At 45.3% G+C, this 21940-nt stretch overlaps 1 protein-coding gene across 5 annotated transcripts in view; it reads left to right on the forward strand.

Moving 5' to 3' along the window:
• Positions 1 to 21940, forward strand: part of PDZD2 (PDZ domain containing 2) — a 205404-nt gene that overhangs the window by 37447 nt on the left and 146017 nt on the right. The window contains exon 1 of one of the 5 annotated variants that reach the window (XM_077282198.1): positions 6793 to 6932. The exons of the other annotated variants lie outside the window; for them this stretch is intronic. The gene's annotated coding sequence lies outside the window, so the exon portion shown is untranslated. Of the gene's footprint in view, positions 1 to 6792; positions 6933 to 21940 lie in introns of those variants that run through there. 5 annotated transcript variants of the gene reach the window in all.

Consider the following 21940-nt stretch of genomic DNA (forward strand, 5'->3'; position numbering starts at 1 on the left):
CCAAGACTTTACATGTGCTGCGCCGATTCTTTGGAATGCACTACCCAGGTTAATACGATTAATCCCCAATCCCCACAGTTTTAAGCGTGCCCTAAAAGCGCATTTGTTCAGACTGGCCTACCGCCTCAATGCATTAACCTAACTATCCCTGTGTGGCCTAATTAAAAAAAAAGACCATAATCAGGTTCCTCGCATCATGTTCTCATACACTTTATGCAGTTAATAGCCCTCTGTGTCTGTACTGCTACATACTTAGGCTGTTAACTGGTTCATGCAGATTTACATGAACACCCGAGCCTTACACTATGGCTGGTCCAAATAACTAAAGCAATTGTTACCATCCACCTCTCGTGTCTCCCCTTTTCCTCATAGTTTGTAAGCTTGCGAGCAGGGCCCTCATTCCTCCTGGTATCTGTTTTGAACTGTGATTTCTGTTATGCTGTAATGTCTATTATCTGTACAAGTCCCCTCTATAAGTTGTAAAGCGCTGCGGAATATGTTGGCGCTATATAAATAAAAATTATTATTATTATTATTTTCTTTCCCTCCTCTGTGATTGTGTAATTGCTTAGTTTCTGTTTCCTGATTGGTTCGACTTTCCTGATGTCATGGTGCTATAGGCCAATCAGGTGTCGCCCTCTGTTTTCCCCATTTTTTCATAGCACTTTTCTCACAGACATCAAGGTTGAGACACTGCAGCTGCATCCCCCTCCTATCCCCTTTTCTCTTCTTTGTTTTTCCTTTCTCACACTATATAGGTATTTTGGTATCGGAGATAAATTCTGAACTTTTCCAAAGTGCCTGTAGATTGGAAAGCAGGCTTCTGTTGTGAGGTCTGTGTGTTTCTCCAGTTATGTAGGCTGGATATGAGTTTTGTGTGGCTCTCTCAGTAATATAGGCTGCATATGAGGAGTGTGTGTCCCTCCAATTAAGGGTGCATTAACACATCTGTGTGTAATCTCTGTGAACTGTCTGATATTTTATTGCACAGCACTCTGACCCATAGAGTCTTGCAGATCTTTTCATACCTCCATAAAAATGACGGATCTGAGAATGAGATCAGTGAAACTCGGAGCATGTCCTAGTTTGATCTGATGTTGAGGATTAGGATAGTGCCTACTCAGTGGTTTTATGGGCTGTTCAATACAAAATTGTGCAGCACACCGACATTTACATGGATGTGTGAATATACTCTAATATAGACTGAACATGAGGTCTGTGTGTCTCTCCAGTAATATAGGCTGGATATGAGGTCTGTGTCTCTCTCAGTAATATAGGCTGGATGTGAGGTTGTTGTGTCTCTCCTAGTAATATAGGCTGGTTGTGAGGTCTGTGTGTCTCTCCCAGTAATATAGGCTGGATGTGAGGTCTGTGTGTCTCTCCCAGCAATATAGGCTGGATCTGAGTTATGTGTGTCTCTCCCAGTAATATAGGCTGGATGTGAGGTCTGTGTGTCTACCAGTAATATAGGCTGGATGTGAGGTTGGTGTGTCTCTCACGGTAATATAGGCTGGATGTGAGGTCTGTGTGTCTCTCCTAGTAATATAGGCTGGATGTGAGGTCTGTGTGTCTCTCCCAGTAATATAGGCTGGATGTGAGGTCTGTGTGTCTCCCAGTAATATAGGCTGGATGTCAGATATATGTGTCTCTCCCAGTAATATAGGCTGGATGTGAGGTCTGTGTCTCTCCCAGTAATATAGGCTGGATGTGAGCTATATGTGTCTCTCCCAGTAATATAGGCTGGATGTGAGGTCTGTGTGTCTCTCCCAGTAATATAGGCTGGATGTCAGATATATGTGTCTCTCCCAGTAATATAGGCCGAATGTGAGGTCTTTGTGTCTCTCCCAGTAATATAGGCTGGATGTGAGTTCTGTGTGTCTCTCCCAGTAATATAGGCTGGATGTGAGGTCTGTGTATCTTCCAGTAATATAGGCTGGATGTGAGGTCTGTGTGTCTTCCAGTAATACAGGCTGGATGTGAGTTCTGTGTGTCCCTCCCAGTAATATAGGCTGGATGTGAGGTCTGTGTGTCTTGCAGTAATACAGGCTGGATGGGAGCTCTGTGTGTCTCTTCCAGTAATATAGGCTGGATGTGAGGACTGTGTGTCTCTCCCAGTAATATAGGCTGGATGTGAGATATATGTGTCTCTCCCAGTAATGTAGGCTGGATGTGAGGTCTGTGTGTCTCTCTCAGTAATACAGGCTGGATGTGAGGTCTGTGTGTCTCTCCCAGTAATATAGGCTGGATGTGAGCTCTGTGTCTGTCCCAGTAATACAGGCTGGATGTGAGCTCTGTGTGTCTCTCCCAGTAATATAGGCTGGATGTGAGATCTGTGTGTCTCTCCCAGTAATATAGGCCAGATGTGAGGTATGAGTGTCTCTCCCAGTAATATAGCCTGGATGTGAGGTCTGTGTGTCTCTCCCAGTAATATAGGCTGGATGTGAGTTATGTGTGTCTCTCCCCGTAATATAGGCTGGATGTGAGCTATATGTGTCTCTCCCAGTTATATAGGCTGGATGTGAGGTCTGTGTGTCTCTCCCAGTAATATAGGCTGGATGTGAGGTCTGTGTGTCTCTCCCAGTAATATAGGCTGGATGTCATATATGTGTCTCTCCCAGTAATATAGGCTGGATGTGAGCTACATGTGTCTCTCCCAGTAATATAGGCTGGATGTGAGATCTGTGTGTCTCTCCCAGTAATATAGGCTGGATGTGAGGTCTGTGTGTCTCTCCCAGTAATATAGGCTGGATGTCAGATATATGTGTCTCTCACAGTAATATAGCCTGGATGTGAGGTTTGTGTCTCTCCCAGTAATATAGGCTGGATGTGAGGTCTGTGTGTCTCTCCCAGTAATATAGGCTGGATGTGAGGTCTGTGTCTCTCCCAGTAATATAGGCTGGATGTGAGTTCTGTGTGTCTCTCCCAGTAATATAGGCTGGATGTGAGGTCTGTGTGTCTTCCAGTAATATAGGCTGGATGTGAGGTATGTGTGTCTCTCCCAGTAATATAGGCTGGATCTGAGCTCTGTGTGTCTCTCCCAGTTATATAGGCTGGATGTGAGGTATGTGTGTCTCTCCCAGTAATATAGCCTGGATGTGAGGTCTGTGTGTCTCTCCCAGTAATATAGGCTGGATGTCAGATATATGTGTCTCTCCCAGTAATATAGGCTGGATGTGAGGTCTGTGTCTCTCCCAGTAATATAGGCTGGATGTGAGCTATATGTGTCTCTCCCAGTAATATAGGCTGGATGTGAGGTCTGTGTGTCTCTCCCAGTAATATAGGCTGGATGTCAGATATATGTGTCTCTCACAGTAATATAGCCTGGATGTGAGGTTTGTGTCTCTCCCAGTAATATAGGCTGGATGTGAGGTCTGTGTGTCTCTCCCAGTAATATAGGCTGGATGTGAGGTCTGTGTCTCTCCCAATAATATAGGCTGGATGTGAGTTCTGTGTGTCTCTCCCAGTAATATAGGCTGGATGTGAGGTCTGTGTGTCTTCCAGTAATATAGGCTGGATGTGAGGTATGTGTGTCTCTCCCAGTAATATAGGCTGGATCTGAGCTCTGTGTGTCTCTCCCAGTTATATAGGCTGGATGTGAGGTATGTGTGTCTCTCCCAGTAATATAGCCTGGATGTGAGGTCTGTGTGTCTCTCCCAGTAATATAGGCTGGATGTGAGCTCTGTGTGTCTCTCCCAGTAATATAGGCTGGATGTGAGTTCTGTGTGTCTCTTCCAGTAATATAGACTGGATGTGAGGTCTGTGTCTCTCCCAGTAATATAGACTGGATGTGAGCTCTGTGTGTCTCTCCCAGTAATATAGGCTGGATGTGAGCTCTGTGTCTCTCCCAGTAATATAGGCTGGATGTGAGCTCTGTGTGTCTTCCAGTAATATAGACTGGATGTGAGCTCTGTGTCTCTCCCAGTAATATAGGCTGCATGTGAGGTTGGTGTGTCTCCCAGTAATATAGGCTGGATGTGAGCTCTGTGTGTCTCCCTGTAATAAAGGATGGATGTGAGCTCTGTGTGTCTCTCCCAGTAATATAGGCTGGATGTGAGGTCTGTGTGTCTCTCCTAGTAATATAGGCTGGATGTGAGCTCTGTGTCTCTCCCAGTAATATAGGCTGCATGTGAGGTTGGTGTGTCTCCCAGTAATATAGACTGGATGTGAGGTCTGTGTCTCTCCAAGTAATATAAGCTGGATGTGAGCTCTGTGTGTCTCTCCCAGTAATATAGGCTGGATGTGAGCTCTGTGTGTCTCTCCCAGTAATATAGGCTGGATGTGAGCTCTGTGTCTCTCCCAGTAATATAGGCTGGATGTGAGCTCTGTGTCTCTCCCAGTAATATAGGCTGCATGTGAGGTTGGTGTGTCTCCCAGTAATGTAGGCTGGATGTGAGCTCTGTGTGTCTCTCCCAGTAATAAAGGATGGATGTGAGCTCTGTGTGTCTCTCCCAGTAATATAGGCTGGATGTGAGGTCTGTGTGTCTTCCAGTAATATAGACTGGATGTGAGCTCTGTGTCTCTCCCAGTAATATAGGCTGCATGTGAGGTTGGTGTGTCTCCCAGTAATATAGGCTGGATGTGAGCTCTGTGTGTCTCTCCCAGTAATAAAGGATGGATGTGAGCTCTGCGTGTCTCTCCCAGTAATATAGGCTGGATGTGAGGTCTGTGTGTCTCTCCCAGTAATATAGGCTGGATGTGAGCTCTGTGTCTCTCCCAGTAATATAGGCTGCATGTGAGGTCTGTGTGTCTTCCAGTAATATAGACTGGATGTGAGCTCTGTGTCTCTCCCAGTAATATAGGCTGCATGTGAGGTTGGTGTGTCTCCCAGTAATATAGGCTGGATGTGAGCTCTGTGTGTCTCTCCCAGTAATAAAGGATGGATGTGAGCTCTGTGTGTCTCTCCCAGTAATATAGGCTGGATGTGAGGTCTGTGTGTCTTCCAGTAATATAGACTGGATGTGAGCTCTGTGTCTCTCCCAGTAATATAGGCTGCATGTGAGGTTGGTGTGTCTCCCAGTAATATAGGCTGGATGTGAGCTCTGTGTGTCTCTCCCAGTAATAAAGGATGGATGTGAGCTCTGTGTGTCTCTCCCAGTAATATAGGCTGGATGTGAGGTCTGTGTGTCTCTCCCAGTAATATAGGCTGGATGTGAGCTCTGTGTCTCTCCCAGTAATATAGGCTGCATGTGAGGTCTGTGTGTCTTCCAGTAATATAGGCTGCATGTGAGGTCTGTGTCTCTCCCAGTAATATAGGCTGCATGTGAGGTTGGTGTGTCTCCCAGTAATATAGGCTGGATGTGAGCTCTGTGTGTCTCTCCCAGTAATATAGGCTGGATGTGAGGTCTGTGTGTCTTCCAGTAATATAGGCTGGATGTGAGCTCTGTGTCTCTCCCAGTAATATAGGCTGCATGTGAGGTTGGTGTGTCTCCCAGTAATATAGGCTGGATGTGAGCTCTGTGTGTCTCTCCCAGTAATAAAGGATGGATGTGAGCTCTGTGTGTCTCTCCAAGTAATATAGGCTGGATGTGAGGTCTGTGTGTCTCTCCCAGTAATATAGGCTGGATGTGAGCTCTGTGTCTCTCCCAGTAATATAGGCTGCATGTGAGGTCTGTGTGTCTCTCCTAGTAATATAGGCTGGATGTGAGCTCTGTGTCTCTCCCAGTAATATAGGCTGGATGTGAGGTCTGTGTGTCTTCCAGTAATATAGACTGGATGTGAGCTCTGTGTCTCTCCCAGTAATATAGGCTGCATGTGAGGTTGGTGTGTCTCCCAGTAATATAGGCTGGATGTGAGCTCTGTGTGTCTCCCTGTAATAAAGGATGGATGTGAGCTCTGTGTGTCTCTCCCAGTAATATAGGCTGGATGTGAGGTCTGTGTGTCTCCCAGTAATAAAGGATGGATATGAGATATATGTGTCTCTCCCACTAATATAGACTGGATGTGAAGTGTGTTTGTCTCTCTGTTATATAGGCCGCATGTGAGGTCTGTGTCAGTCCATGGTGTTGCTGTCTTCCTTGGCTCTTATATCATCACACCTTCTATTTGGCACTTACGGTATGTGCTTTCCTCTTTGTTTATAACTTGTTTTCTCAGCTCTCTGAGACTTTTGGTAGTTTTCTTCCTCTCCACTGCTGATCTGTGTACAAGCATAACCCTATCCAGGTCTCTTCTGCTATATCTAACACTGAGAGAAGGGAGGAGAGGGCAGAACCAGGATCTGGAGCTCTAACAGATTTGTAACCTCAATGCAGAACATTGAGCTAAAGGACTTGCAGACACTGTGCAGCAGCAAAACGGTGGAACTTTGTAATGAAGACTGTTTAGAAAGTTTTATTTAGGCATCAAATGAACAATTTAAAAAAAAAAATCTGTTTGAAGGGCTACATAGCTTTTAACTTCTACAACTCTCACCGACCGTAAAAGATGATTTTTTTTCTTAACTCGCAGGTTTATTTAATGTCTTATAACCATTTGAGGTTTATATTGTTTGCACACTTTGGTCTTTTCTCTTGCAGCAGAATATAAGCCCCCACAAACTCTGCGGAGAGGTGAGTTGTGTAATGGCGATACCTGTGTGATTTGTGATACGATACATGATTAGAGATTTTGGCCGTCCAGAAGTATGGCGATTGTTGTAGCTCTGGTACGCTCGGGCCGGGCGCCAGGTCCGCTTTCCTCCAGTCATTTAGTGCAGCTGTTTTGGAAATCAGTGCTTAGTGCTGTCCCAGAAGTCTATGGACACAGCAAGGTACGGAGACCCCCTCCCCGCTGCGACGCGCGTTCCTCGCTCACTATGAATGCCAGCAGGTGATTAGGCTAATGAGAAGCTTCATGAGATTTCTAACCCGTCTTTATCATGGATTAACCTGGAGCATTGACCGAAAGGAATCCCAGAGGGAAGGGAAGGCTATGACGGAGCATTAAATCCAGAGGTACGTCTTAATTTTTTTTACATTATCTTCAGAACGGTCACTTTTTAGAAGGAAATCTCATAACTGCAGCAATTACACCCACAGCCGCTATGATGCTACGTCAGAGAATGTTGGGATTTGTAGTTTTCATATGAACAAGAAGCTCCTTGTTGATGACCACTGACCACGAATGGTATGCAGAAATGCAGATGTATCAGAGGTGAATCGTTCCTTGGCTGTATCATTGCTGCACAAACCTTTCCTGCATCCATTCCACTCAGAGCAGGGCGCATAAACATCTAAAATAATGATAAATTTCGCACAAGCCATGAATTCCGAGAATGGAATCTGCGACCAAATCAAGCACTGATTATGGAAACCATCAAAAGACCAGTTCTTGTTTTATATAAATGCCCGTATTTTGGACTAAGAATACAATTTGCAATTGGGTTTCGATAAAAATTTGCCATTTACAAGCTCTTTGTTTCCCTGCACAATGCTGGCTGCAGAATGAGTGAACTGAGAGTTCGCCGGTGAGCTCATTCTGCTGTAGAGTTTATAACTTCTTTTATCTGTGGTTATCCTTAATGATCACAGATCACATCAAAGTTGAGCTGAGCTTTGATGTGGTCATAAATCAGCTGAGAGGAGCTCAAAAAGCACTGGTCAACCAGGTACAATCTCCCCATCAGAACAGGAGTCGTTGTTTTGCACCAACTTTGGAGCCAAAAGTTGAAAATTGCTCCAGTGTTCTCACTGCTTTCCTGCTGGATCTAATTCCCCCATATAAGTAAATGATAAAATTGCATTTAATTCTTCGTAAGTGAATGATAATAAGGCTGGTATAACCTCGTTTCTTCATTTTTGGGATTGCAAGGACTGAGGATCTAATGTCTGTTTTTCCCGATCTGAGCAGTATCCTGGATGTCAGGCAGGACATTCCACAATCTGTCTGATCTGGGTGTTAACTAGTTGGGCAGGAAGCCTGGACTGACACCGCGCAGCCACTTCAGACCTTTTCATCAAAACAAGACCGAGAAATCAAAACTTGGCCTCGGAATTCGGGGCTCATAAGCCGGGGTATACAAATGTGAAAAAAAGAAAATCACGGTTTTCAAGATCTCTGCTTACTGTCAGTGAATGAAAACATTCTTGATTACTAAATAAAGTGTATTGATCCTGGAATATATAGGGGCTGTTTTTTATTATAGGGGCAGCATTGTAGGATACTGGATTGACGAGACTTGTATATATCTCAACCCTGATGTTCTATGTTAGCATTGACTAGGGATGGGCGAACCCGAACTGTAAAGTTCGGGGTCTGTACCTGACAACTGTCCGATACACACAGCCGATCGCAGCATGCTGCAATATTTTCCTCAGTCCCGTCTGAGCTGAGAACAAATTCCCAGATGAGCAGGGAATCGTAGAATATCAAGTCACCGTGCAATCCGATTTTTTTTTTATTATTGGATTGTACTTGTCTGTTTTTTTCACGCAGATGAGTATGAGCCCTGAAGGTCATAAATGGGTAAAAAGAACGCCAGGGAGTGTGTTGTATAATTAATGGACTTTTCTCTGCTGTGTTTATTACTTTTCACTGCGGGGTTCGTAATGGGGGTGTCTGATAAACGCCTCTCCATTACTAACCCCGGACATTACACTGCTGACCTCAATCCCAACACCAGAGTCGAGGCTAAGCTCCAGAATTGGCACATCTAATGGATGCTCCATTTCTGAGGTGGCTGAGGGCTGGTGTTAATAGTCTGGGAGGGGGCCAATATCCATGACAACTTGCCAGCCTATTAACGTCAGCCCAGAGCTGTCTGCTTAGCCTTTGCTGTTTATTAAAAAAAAGGGGTGACTCCACATCATTTTGGGGGGGATTACCCCCTTTTTAATAACCAGTAAAGACTATGCAGTGAGCTGTTATTAATAGGCTGGGAAGATCCATGGATATTGGCCTCTTCCCAGCATAATAACACCAGCCACCAACTGTCTGCTTTCTCTCAGCTGGGTATTAAAAATAAGGGGGACCCCATGGCATTTTTTGCTTTCATTTCTTTATTTTACAGTAAACCACACATGCACTAATAATATATCTCACTGACATCTTTCTCACTATGCACAGGCGCCGGGTGGTGAATACTCTCATCAGCATCCCCTGCTCTCGGTGCTATCAGTGAGACCAAGCGTACGATGATGAGAGTAGTACTCATCAGCTGACACCTGACCGGCAGTAACCTTTTCACCGGCTGGCTTACAGCCGCTGGATCACAGGCTATTATCTGTGTGATAGCGTGGGAACCACGATACTCAGCTGCTGTGACCAGCGGTAACTTCAGTAAGGTTACCGCTGGTCAAAGACAGGGTTTCCCATGCTGTCACACAGGTGAGGGAATTATTTTTTTAAGCCTGGCTCTTTGTGTTGTTATACCTGGCTAAAAAGACGGATACTGTTGGAAACAAGAAAGGACAAACGGAGTTCAAAGTTGACTAGTTCTCTAGTGATAATCTCCTGCTGGTAAAACAGTGATTTTCTAAAAAGCCCAGTAAGTGACACATCACTGGAATTGGGGTCTCTGCCTCTACTTTATGCTGCCTAACATTATGTAGTAAAACCTGCTTCTAATAATTGTGGGTCTGGCTGTGGGAGGGGGGATGTAAACTTACACTCCATTGTTTGCCAATTTCTGGCATAAAATATGATTATTTATCGCCCTGTAGATGTCCGTCTTCACATAAAAGCTTAAAAAGTTACAAACTATTTTTGCTACCTTTTATTTTTTAACAATTTTTCCACAATTCTCCACCGATATTATGGACCTTTTTCATTATTCATTTATTGTTGTGGTTTTCCAGGACTTACCTGGTGCACCAACTCTGCTTCTCCCCGCTGTGCAGCAGTCACAGCCAACCACTAGTTCCAAAACCTGTCGCAGCGGTATGGAAGTGACAGGGTATTGATTAAGAAGAATCAAAGTATTGATTCTGAAGAAACATTACTTTTACATCTCCCAGGGTGAAATTGGTGTTTGGAACTGCATCTAACATCTCACCTCCTTTGGTGTCATACATTGCCATAATTTTCTGGTTTCCTAATTAGAATATTTGCACTCCCACATCTGGACCACTCCCTCTTGGCAGCGGGATGCAAAGTAGTCACGGGAAGTTGTAGATGCCATACAGTAGACTGCCTCAATAAGCTGCACTGACTTGTTTAAGGCCCCTCCTGCAGATGCAGGTCAACATGGTGGAACATTGATGATCCTGGAGGACCCTCTGTGGAACAGGAACAATACCGTTGCGGAGACTCCATCTCGAGGAGCACGCGATTGCGGCATTCATAAGGGTCTCGCCTTTAAGATGCAGAACGAGCGCAGGGCGAGCCGGGTCAGGATGCATTTCCGATATTGCTCAGATTTGCATCTCATCTGCATTTTCTCCAGATGAAGGAGCCGCTGTGAAAAGTTTGTTTGCAGTTTCACGTGACGATATAATTTCCTTCGCTGACAGATCTTCATCCAAGACCATTTATTCGCAGCATCTGGGAGAGAACTGTCTTCTGCCTCCGTTCACACATGGATGCTTTCTAAACAAACACATTGCATCCTGGACACAATAGAGAAAGGATTTAGGACATTTCTCTCCCCCCCTCCCCATTTTAATTTGCTTTCCCATGGACGTATTAATAACAAACAGTTTTACTTTAAGTTTCCTTTCAATTTTCCCAAGAAAACGACAAAGTCCTGAATTCCTTCTCGCCCCACATGAAAGGCGACCATTAATAAGAAGCAGCGAAACTTATTCTTGGTAACGTCACCGTCAAAATGACAATTTTTCTCCAACGTTTTAAAAATAAGAAATGCGTCAAACTTTTCAATGAAGTTGTAAAAATACATCCGACGTTAATTATGTCTGAGTTACAACTCTTGCGTTAAGGAATTTTCACTCAACTTTCTAGTTTTCCCAGTTATAACCTTTAAGAGGGGCCAAGGGTGAACGTTTTCTGCTGGTGTAAGGAGACTTATAGGCCATGCAATGCTCCTCTGGGAATTTCTATAATATCCTCTTTAGAGAGGCAGTAAGTAGGGTTTCCAGTGCCACCGATTGAAAATAGCAGTCTTAAAGGCCAATATAAACCCTTTAATGAGCCTTGCCACATGATTTAGGATAAACACCATAGTGGACACTCCATTTGCAGACACTCCATTTTCAGAGTGCTTTCAAATTGTTTAATTTCTTATCATGTGATTAGTCTCAATAAAGAATTGATATTGACTTTAAGGATTGGTGGCGCTAGAGCACACATGTCAAACTCTGGCCCTCGGGCTAAACCTGGCCTTCAAGGTGATTATATTTGGTGCACAACACCAGGGATTATGTGTGGGCCATTATACTATATGGAGGACTATGTGGGGGCCATTATACTGTATGGAGGACTATATGGGGGCCATTATACTGTATGGAGGACTATGTGGGGGCCATTATACTGTATGGAGGACTATGTGGGGGCCATTATACTGTATGGAGGACTATGTGGGGGCCATTATACTGTATGGAGGACTATGTGGGGGCCATTATACTGTATGGAGGACTATGTGGGGGCCATTATACTGTATGGAGGACTATGTGGGGGCCATTATACTGTATGGAGGACTATGTGGGGGCCATTATACTGTATGGAGGACTATGCGGAGGCCATTATACTGTATGGAGGACTATGCGGAGGCCATTATACTGTATGGAGGACTATGCGGGGGCCATTATACTGTATGGAGAACTATATGGGGGTCATTATACTGTATGGAGGACTATGGAGGCAATTATACTGTATGGAGGACTATGTGGGGCCCATTATACCATATGGAGGACTATATGGGGCCCATTATACCGTATGGCGGACTGTGGGGCCCATTATACTGTATGGCGGTCTACGTGGTGCCTATTATACTGTATGGCTGACTATGTGGGGCCCATTATACTGTATGGCTGATTATGTGGGGCCCATTATACTGCATGGCTGACTATGTGGGGCCCATTATACTGTATGGCTGACTATGTGGGGCCCATTATACTGTATGGCTGACTATGTGGGGCCCATTATACTGTATGGCGGACTTTGTGGGGCCCATTATACTGTATGGCTGACTGTGGGGCCCATTATACTGTATGGCTGACTGTGGGGCCCATTATACTGTATGGCTGACTGTGGGACCCATTATACTGTATGGCTGACTATGTGGGGCCCATTATACTGTATGGCTGAATATGTGGGGCCCATTATACTGTATGGCTGACTATGTGGGGCCCATTATACTGTATAGTGGACTATGGGGCCCATTATACTGTATAGTGGACTACGTGGGGCCCATTATACTGTATGGCGGACTATGTGGGGCCCATTATACTGTATGGCTGACTATGTGGGGCCCGTTATACTGTATGGCTGACTATGTGGGGCCCATTATACTGTATGGCTGACTACGTGGGGCCCATTATACTGTATGGCTGACTATGTGGGGCCCATTATACTGTATGGCGGACTATGTGGGGCCCATTATACTGTATGGTGGACTACGTGGGGCCCATTATACTGCATGGCGGACTACGTGGGGCCCATTATACTGTATGGAGGACTACGTGGGGCCCATTATACTGTATGGAGGACAACGTGGGGCCCATTATACTGTACGGAGGTCTGTGGGGATTATGGTTGGGCATCATAGTGTGATGGGTCACCATACTTTGCTGAGGGGACACAGTAGAGTCATCATACCGTGTGTGTAGCGGGTACTGTGGCGGAATTTACTGTGGGTGTATCATACTGTGTTTGTGGGTCACTTTTGTTGGCATTATATTTTATTATCTGTATTATGTATTAATTCAAGTTTTTTTTATACCTTATTACATATTTAAAATACTCTATTGGGCCATATGCTTTTTACTGTTCTTACATAACATTACATTGTTCCAGTATGCCCCATTTGTGATTATTTGCTTATTTTATTTATAAGATTTATTCATTAAAATGTACTTTGTTCATGGGACAAACCCCTTTAAGTTTGTTTCCATGTGAAAAGTTTCATCATTATATTTGAAAAACTTCCTGAATTGTAGACATTCTTTTACTAAATATCAAGGCTGGCCCACGACTTTGTCCAATTTTTTAATTTTGGTCCTCTGTGTATTTGAGACTGACATCCCTGCGCTAGAGTTTCTGTCCTCTTCCTCTCTGAAGAGGCAAAGCTCGGTCATAGGAAGCGGAATAAATGATACTGTACCTTGATATCTGATGTTTTTTGTTTTCCAGAGAAATCCACTTTTTTCTGATATGTAAATGAGCTGTTAAGATCTATGGGCAGTACCTAGATCTCCCCGACAATCTGCCTCCAGAGCTGCTTATAAATGAAAGGTGTTACCAGTGTGAGACAGGTAATGACCGACAGTCTGATCTCCCGATGTCTCACTCTGGTAATGCCCCCTTTAATATATATTAATCTCTGGAGGCAGATTCTCAGGGAGATCTATGTCCCGCCCATAGATCTTAACACCTTATTAAGAAAAACGTGGATTTCTATGGAATAAGACATCGGATCGCGAATATCAAGGTATCATTTTATTCAGCTTCCTATGTCCCACATGTCCATATAGACGGCTTAGGGGGGGTTGATCCTACTGACAGATGGCCTTCAAACTGATATTCCAATGTTGTACATTTATGGTATCTCCTCATTGGCACCCATGACTATTGCAAAAATGGTTTTGTTCACTTACCAATTAATGAAAATTTGGACCTACTGTCTATTGAGAATAGCAAGTGTCAGCGCCCCATGTTCAAGATAGATGCAGGTCCCATTAGTGGGGCCGACACCTACTATACGTATTATTTGGCGTACACCTTAATTGTATGTGATAGGAATACTCCTTTAAGACAAAGCTCCGGCATGAGAACCACTAGGGAGGCTTAAACCAGGGATGAAGACACCTGAGGGACCTTTGGGCATTGCTGGAGAGGAAGAATGGAGATGCCACCGATTGGGGTCATCACTGATTCCAGTAGACCTGGGGCACATGAGCTGATGCCAGCTGCCAGAATTTCCACTTCTTAAGATTTCCTGTATATTCATGACATGTATCTAGCTAACAGCCATTCCATCCACCCCAGATCTCACAACTAAATGTAAGGGCGGAGATATCTCCCCTATGAAATATTTCTGGGCTCCTCTACCTCCTGCACCGAGGACGTCTGTGTACTTATAGGGGGTACATGGCGTCTCATAATACCCCCCAGCTGTTACAGGAAAAAGATCCATGTCAATCATAGAGAGAATCGCCTGCCGATGCTGCTGTAAAATTGTTTTCGATAGCAGACGGGCCAGTAGGGGGGCTTCTCGTCTGTCACTGTTGATTGACATGAATCCCGCCAGGGATGGAAGCATCAGCTGGGGAAGGACGATATGGCAGTCCTCGGAAATATTCTACATTCCACGTTCTGGATAAAAGCGTATAAAAGTGTCCAGGCAGAAAGAAAACCTGAAATTTAAAGGGAGTTTCTCATTTTTTTGCTAATATTTATAGTTTTCTGAAATAATAATCTTAGCAGTATTATTTCTTAGAACTTGGTTGTGTCATTCCTCTCTTATTCTTCCTGTAATCATAGGAAGAAATTGGGTAGAATCTGTCACGCACATTGTAGGACAGACTAAGTGCAACACAAAGGGATAAGGGGAAGGGTACCAAATGCTAAGGAAGGGGGGAGTGGAGACCCCCTCGACAGATCTAACGTCACCCTGTCTGCCCTATCTGTTGTGAATTCCGTTCTCGAACTCCCTCCTGTGGTCATGAATGGTACTTTGGCGAGTTCTGTCTGTGAACTCCCTCTGGTGGCTGTGAGTGGAGCTACTAGCCATTGAGGTGTCTTTCTCACCTGCTCCTCATTTGTTGCTAGACTGGCTTCTCTATTTAACTCCACTCAGATCATTAGAGTATGCCAGCTGTCGATGTCTTAGCCTTGGTTCAGATCTCCCTGGGACCTTCCTGAGGACCTGTCTATTTCAGCAGAAGCTACGTTCCTGCTAGATATTAGTTGCTCATTGTTTTCTTGCTAAAGTTCTAATCCAGCTTGTTACCATGATATTGTTTTGCTAGCTGGAAGCTCTGGGGGTGCAGAGTGGCACCACCGCACTGTGAGTCGGTGCGGGGGTCTTTTTGCACACTCTGTGTGGTTATTTGTGGTTTTTTGTGTTGACCGCAAAGATTCCTTTTCTGTCCTCAATCTGTTTAGGTAGACTGGCCTCCTTTGCTGAAACCTATTTCATTCCTGTGTTTGTGTATTCCTCTTAACTCACAGTCAATACTGGTGGGGGGCTGCCTTTACCTTTTGGGGAATTTCTCTGAGGCAAGGTGAGGCTTTGTTTCCTATCTTTGGGGGTAGTTAGCTCTTAGGCTGTGAAGAGGCGTCTAGGCAGAGTCAGGCACGCTCCACGGCTATTTCTAGTGTGTGTGATAGGAGTAGGGTTTGCGGTCAGCAGAGTTCCCACTTCCCCAGAGCTAGTTCCGATTCCGTGTATAACTATCAGGTCATTCCGGGTGCACCTAACCACCAGGTCCATAACACCTATCTTCCCTATATAGGTTCCGCACTTATCGCCGAGCAAGATACCTAATCTTTGCCTGATCCTGGGGATAAGCCCTGCATCGAGAAGGACAGGATGAGCGCTAGTCAATCCCCACTACCGCTAAAGAAAGCTAGGATACACAAAACAAGGGAACACTTAGCTTGAGTAACCTCAGAGAAACACCAATGTCCTCCAAAGAAGACGCCAGCCGACTGCTGCAGCTCCAAGCCTCAACAGGGAAGTGCAAATAGAAAATATCACCCTCAACTCCCAAAAGGAAGTTGGGAGTTATAAACACCCAGATCAAGTTGTGACCATTAGAGTAGTGGGAAGGTTGCCACTGGGTCCTAGCGTCAGAAGGACCAGGAAAAAGTCTGCAAAAAGAACTGCTGTGACCCTCTGCAGCCTCTGACACATCCATGACAGAACCATTCCCCTTGTCATTGGGAGTGTCTTTGCCCAGTCTGACAATGTCCAATCAGCGCTGGCCACATTGTAGGGATACGCCCTAATAATCATAAAGAGAATAGTATCACCCGGTTGTCAGTTGATTCATACATTCCCAGGAGGACTAGCTCAATGTATGAATCTAAGAAACTGTCCAAATTTGTTATTATGAATATTTACAAAAACTCACAAATTTGGAAAGTAAACAGGTCCTTATTAACATCTTAGTAAATACCATGCTCCTATGGGCTCCACTTGGCCTTTTTTTCTGAGGGGGGGGGGACACTTGGTTGGGTTATTAAAGTCAATGTCAGGCATTCAGACCCCTGAAAAGCAAAATATTATTTTTTTTTTAAAGGGAACCTGTCAGCAATAAATATATAGATCTGATATGCCGGTCATTAGAAATCTAGCATAGGAGCCATATCTAAATAAGTGCGCAGGGGGCGTGTCATTTTGGAAGAAATCCCAGCGCATTGACACACCCCTAGTGCACTTCCAGCCTGATTTGCATATTGGTTCTACACTAGATTTCTCATGACTGGCACATCGAAAAGAAAAAATGTGCCGATGGCTTCCCTTTATTTCCCCCCTAGTCTTTTGGATTAATGGATTTAGTAGTAATTTCCACGTTGGCCGTTTTCTGCGGGAATACTATATGCAGAGTTGACAATTGAGTGTATTGTGTTCCATTAGTTTTCCTCTGGAGAAAAGTATCGGGCAGAAGGTTAACAGCCTCGAAATCTCACCGCGTACCTGCGGTCGTAAAACTATGTAGACTATAACAACCATTTCCGTAAAAAGTAACATCTTGTACTTTTTGGTAAAAGTTTGTTTAACCGTCCGGCCAATCCCTCATCTGTCATCGCAGAAGGCCGCTGCCCATATAACGGCTTTCTCATGCGGCTGCATACAGTACAGACGCTCCAGTGCGAAGTCCCCGGCCGGGGCGGCTGTAAACACTCTGATACTCCGCGAGCAGAGCTTGGGAAAGTCAGTGCCGCAATCCTCCAGAGATGCTCCGCCGTGCAGCATGGAAGCGGTTTATATACGTGGAGGAATGCCGGGGCTGGAAGTCGTCCCTCCAGAAATATTTCTTATTAAGAGGTTTAGGAAACGCACAAAAACACATTATTATTCTGTCATTTCTCAAATTTATAGCTTTTATACTGACGTTTTTAATAATTTTTGCCTAAATCCATAGTATAATTGAATATAAGAAACTGTGATATCTCAGAGTAAAATACTTCTCTCTCCACTTATGAGCCTCTTTTTCTCCCCCCCCCCCATGCTGAACTCATTATTTATTATGAAAAACTGGTAGAATCTGTTTTAATCAACACAAGATAAATTGCCAGCTCACTGAAGGATCAGATTACAGCTGCCTATAGAGGTCTATGGAGGATTGAGGGGGGGGGGGGAGGGTCAAGTAGAGTGATGGAAGCAGTTAGATATATTCAGACTGCACTAATGTTTTCTTGTATTTTTTTTCACAACAGAACTGAATTCACAGCTACACTGCTCAATATTGCTGTATAATGTGCAGCTTCTTCTGAATGTGTGCTACATAGAGACAGGAACACAGGAATCCCTCATTTTGAGAGACATTGTATCACTGCTTTCTAGCAGGTGTTGAATTCACAACTACACTGCTCAGTACTAGTGTATAATGTCCTCCATGATGTGTTGCTTCTTCTGAACCTGTGTTACATAGAGACAGGAACACAGGACTCCCTCAGTTTGAGAGACAGATTGTATCACTGCTTTCTAGCAGGTGTTGAATTCACAGCTACACTGCTTAGTACTTCTGTATAATGTCCTTCATGATGTGCGGCTTCATCTGAACATGTGCTACATAGACGGGAGCGTAGGAGTCCCTCAGTTTGAGAGACAGATTGTATCACTGCTTTCTAACAGCTACACTGCTCAGTACTGCTATACTATTTCTTCAATGCTGCTGTTTCTTGTCACTGTTTTTCTCACTGCAGTGCTGTATTCACAGCTACACTTCTCAGTATATGCTATACAATATCCCTCATGCTGCTGCTTCTGAACACTGGCTAAATAGAGACAGGAGAGCAGGAATCCCTCATGTCCATGTGCGCTGTATATGTGAGACCTCATAGAAGCTAGTCTGTACTACCCACTAGCTCAGACACACATAAAAATTAGTGATAGTTTCCAACAGGGAAAAATGGTGAGAAATGTAGAATACAAGTCATACAATGGTCGCAAAACATGTTATTCTTCATGTATACACATGATGGCTTATTCTGACAAATGTAAAACAATCCTTTGAAAAATCTTTTGCATTTACATGTTGTGATGCTGCCTAAGTTTCTAACATAGAATTAAAACAAAAGAAAAGAAGAAGAGTGCTCCGTAATGTTTAGTGACATCCTTCCTTTGCCTGCTGCACCTTCTATCCTTCTTTGTATTATATATAACTGCCTCCCTTTACTCTCTCCCTGCTGATGTCCACTGTAGGCTCAGAGAGACTAAGAGGGAAAATATAAACTTATAGAAAGGAAAAATCTTTTTAATATCTAAGGATTTAGAGGGAATTTTTTCAATGAGGAAAATAAGTCATGGAATTATGGAAATCACAGGTGCAAATGGTGAAACGGAAACAAAACATCTTGATTCTTTCAGTATGGAATATGAGCCAGAAATCCGGGCACTTCCAGCCTCGGCTGCTATCACTGATGTTATTAATGGTCATCTGAGGAAGGTTCTGCCGCTGAATGCACTTGGGCAAATCATCAAGATCCTCTGCTGGCAGCTCCTGTGCAGATGCTGACTTATGATGTGTTTGGAGTGTCCACTGTATGCAAAGTGGCACAAAAACACTTGTAGACATGTAACATAACAAAGCAAGATTGTACTCGCTCACCCTCCCCAGGTCTAGCGCCAAGTCTCTGCTGCAGTGGGGACTTCACATCGACAGCTCACATCACTGCTGCACTTAATCACTGAGGTCAGCGGCTCTAGATGTGGTTAAATCGTGGTCCCGGAGAGGACCAGTACCATGTGGCTTTCTTATTTTACATGCTTGTTGGCATTTGAGGTCCATTTTGTTAAAAGTGGTTGTATGTATGTCTAAGGTGGCGGAGAGACTATCCAGCACCAACTCTCTGCCACCTCTCCATTCTCTGTACTATGTCATGTAGACCGCGTACATCACCACTGTAGCCTATGACTGAGCTCAACGGCCCGTGAACTCTACCGGGTCAGGTGACGGTGACGAAGCCATCTTTGGATACAAAAGGCCAGTGCGCCAAAAGGAGAGAAGATTTGGCGCCCGTGAAAGTGAACGTTGCTCCTGGTACAGCTCCAGCAGCCGAGACAGTTGGCCTCAATCATGTCTACCAGCAAAGTCCCGGCTCAGATGAGGATGGTCAAGCACCAAAGACCCGAGCTATTCCAGTCAAGGTCCAGACTCCACCCGTCGATGGTCAAGCACCAAAGACCAGAGCTATACCAGTCAAGGTCCAGACTCCACCCGTCGATGGTCAAGCACCAAAGACCAGAGCTATGCCAGTCAAGGTCCAGACTCCACCCGTCGATGGTCAAGCACCAAAGACCAGAGCTATGCCAGTCAAGGTCCAGACTCCACCCGTCGATGGTCAAGCACCAAAGACCAGAGCTATGCCAGTCAAGGTCCAGACTCCACCCGTCGATGGTCAAGCACCAAAGACCAGAGCTATGCCAGTCAAGGTCCAGACTCCACCCGTCGATGGTCAAGCACCAAAGACCAGAGCTATGCCAGTCAAGGTCCAGACTCCACCCGTCGATTGTCAAGCACCAAAGACCAGAGCTATGCCAGTCAATGTTCAGACTCCACCCGTCGATGGTCAAGCACCAAAGACCCGAATGACACCGGTAGCTGCTCCTGACCCAGAAGACGATGGTCAACAGCCGAGGACCCGAGCCTGGGCTGGTTTTTGGAGTTGACGTGTGAGATGGTCGTCATTTTCAGCAGAGAATTGTGGTACTGGGCATGTTCAGAAAAAGGTCTGCAGCCCAGACGGGGTCCGGGTGATGTTAGAGAGGCCCAGAGAGAGATCTGATAGACTTTGTCAGGAAAACGTGCAGCTATTGAGACAGATCAGCGCCCCTTGTCAGAGGCTGGATAGTCGCTGAGGCGGTTTAGTGACTGTTCCTGCCAGTACTACACTTGTCACCTTGCCTGGTGTATCTTCTGCTGCCTTCAGACCACCTGAAGAGCTGGCACTGGACCAGGGGAGAAGGAGTACCTGCTCTGTTTTTTTATTTTACAAGTTTAAAAACTTTCGGGGGTGTTTTTTTTTTAAAGAGGAAAATCCCTTTAAGGTCTTAGTCCTGCCTGACCAGTAACTGCATTGCTGGTGTCTCCTGTGTGATGTTTGTGGCTTGGGGTTTTGTTTCACACTCCATCTGTACCATGTTAGTCTCTGTGTCACATAATGGCTTTATCTGAATGTGACCCGGATTGTCTATCCTCTCATCTTCTGTCCTGCACAGCACTGAATGGCGGTGACGGCAGCGCGGAGCTGTGATTGCAGTTGCCCGGCAGTGCTCTGCTTGGGAACATAGTGATGTCTGCAAGGATTGTGGTATTTGTTGACTTTGTGTTAGAAGAATGAATCTTATCTGTGTAATGCGCTATTGGTAAAACTCAATATTTTTGTGGGGCGAACATATGGTGATTTCTGCGTCACCTAAAGGCTTGCCTTCTGACGTTAATCCAAGCAAAGGGTAAATAGATGATAACAGAGAGCAATAGCTGCAACCAGGCACCTTATATATAGTAAGAAAATGGACTGCAAACCATCTGATATTTCAGTTACAGGGCATCGATCCCACAGATGATGTAAAGGCTTGTTTTATTTGTATCGGAGCTGCAGCATGACAAAATAAGATGAGACCAGGAAGCAGCACTATCTGGACATCTTAATATAGTACTATCTGTGCCTACATCATCTACAGGGATACTTCTCAATATAGCACTATTTACAGGGATACATCTCAGTATAGTACTATCTGTGCCCACATCATCTACAGGGATACATCTCTATAGTACTATCTGTGCCTACATAATCTACAGGGATACATCTCCGTATAGTACTATCTGTGCCTACATCATCTACAGGGATAAATCTCAATATAGCACTATTTACAGGGATACATCTCAGTATAGTACTATCTGTGCCTTCATCATTTACAGGGATACATCTCAGTATAGTACTACTAGCTTTTGAACCCGTTCTACGCCCGGGTGGCGAGCATTTATATTGGTATATGGTCTCCATCCTGGTATGTGCTGCTCCCATCCTGTCATGTGCTGCTCCATCCTGCGCCCCCATCCTGTCATGTGCTGCTCCACCGTGTCATGTGCTGCTCCATCCTGCGCCCCCATCCTGTCATGTGCTGCTCCACCGTGTCATGTGCTGCTCCATCCTGCGCCCCCATCCTGTCATGTGCTGCTCCACCGTGTCATGTGCTGCTCCATCCTGCGCCCCCATCCTGTCATGTGCTGCTCCACCGTGTCATGTGCTGCTCCATCCTGCATCCCCATCTTGTCATGTGCTCCCATCCTGCGCCCCCATCCTATCACGTGCTGCTCCATCCTGCGCCCCCATCAGTGCGGGCGGCTGTGCTGAGTGCGGGCGGCTGTGCTGAGTGCGGGCGGCTGTGCTGAGTGCGGGCGGCTGTGCTGAGTGCGGGCGGCTGTGCTGAGTGCGGGCGGCTGTGCTGAGTGCGGGCGGCTGTGCTGAGTGCGGGCGGCTGTGCTGAGTGCGGGCGGCTGTGCTGAGTGCGGGCGGCTGTGCTGAGTGCGGGCGGCTGTGCTGAGTGCGGGCGGCTGTGCTGAGTGCGGGCGGCTGTGCTGAGTGCGGGCGGCTGTGCTGAGTGCGGGCGGCTGTGCTGGGTACGGGCGGCTGTATGTGACGCGGCTGTGCTGGGTGCGGGCGGCTGTATGTG

The sequence above is a fragment of the Ranitomeya variabilis genome, chromosome 1 (genome assembly GCF_051348905.1).
Source record: "Ranitomeya variabilis isolate aRanVar5 chromosome 1, aRanVar5.hap1, whole genome shotgun sequence".
In the NCBI taxonomy this organism is placed as follows: Eukaryota; Metazoa; Chordata; class Amphibia; order Anura; family Dendrobatidae; genus Ranitomeya; species Ranitomeya variabilis.